Genomic DNA, 908 nt, shown 5'->3' with positions numbered 1-908 from the left:
ATTTTCTATTTACAGTGGTTTTACTATATTCAGTATTCAATTTTATTTTTTTTATGTTGCGTAGCTACGCTCGTACGCATATTCCAACGACTGTTGGAATAAGAGATACTCTTGTTACGCCAGACTCTAGGGTCATTGGATGGTTACTCTTATTCCATACTTTACATTCGCCCTTACTTCGTTTTGTGGCTCAGCTCCACTCTGAGCCCGCGAGAAACATGAGAGAAAAGAACATCTGAGTTTTTCTAACATCTGAACCTCTTATCTACCTTCATTTACCGTATGGAGGCCAGCATAAGAATTACTGGCCTCCATCTTTCATCTTTCCTTATCCTTTATTTCCTTCTCTCTCCTATTCCTCTCCCATCGGGGACCTACCACTTCCTACATTCTCCTCCCTGGCGTCAGTTCCATGCTAATAGTACCTACCACTTCCAGGTTATAGAACTCGGCGTCAGTCCAGTCATTCCAACCTCATACAAGATCTTCAGCTTCAGTTATCTCTTACTCTAAAATTGATTATAGTCTTCTGCTTTCAGTCATGAAATAAAGTTACCTACACGAGATTCTAAACATATCTACTCCTTCATATAAATGCCACACAAATATCCTACATTTCCCGTCACCCAATATCAATTATAGACAACAACAAGTATAGAAATGATAGAGGTAGAGCGAAAGAGACAGCAAAGAAATAGCTAGAGTAGATAGAGGTCGCAAGCCTCACTCAGGACAGACCCTGCTCTCACCTTCCCTAAAACATACTAAACCTAATGAAAGAAGTAGAGTAGTGGAAGAAAAAGGAAGATTTAGCTAGAGTAGGTAGAGGGTGCCAACCTCACTCAGGACAGACCCTGCTCTCACCTTCCCTGGTCTGACAAAATTTCATCTCGGGCCCCGAACTTATC

Source organism: Penaeus monodon, chromosome 16 (genome assembly GCF_015228065.2).
Source record: "Penaeus monodon isolate SGIC_2016 chromosome 16, NSTDA_Pmon_1, whole genome shotgun sequence".
Classification (NCBI taxonomy): domain Eukaryota; kingdom Metazoa; phylum Arthropoda; class Malacostraca; order Decapoda; family Penaeidae; genus Penaeus; species Penaeus monodon.
The sequence above is the reverse complement of the archived record's forward strand: the minus strand, read 5'-3'. Positions refer to the sequence as shown.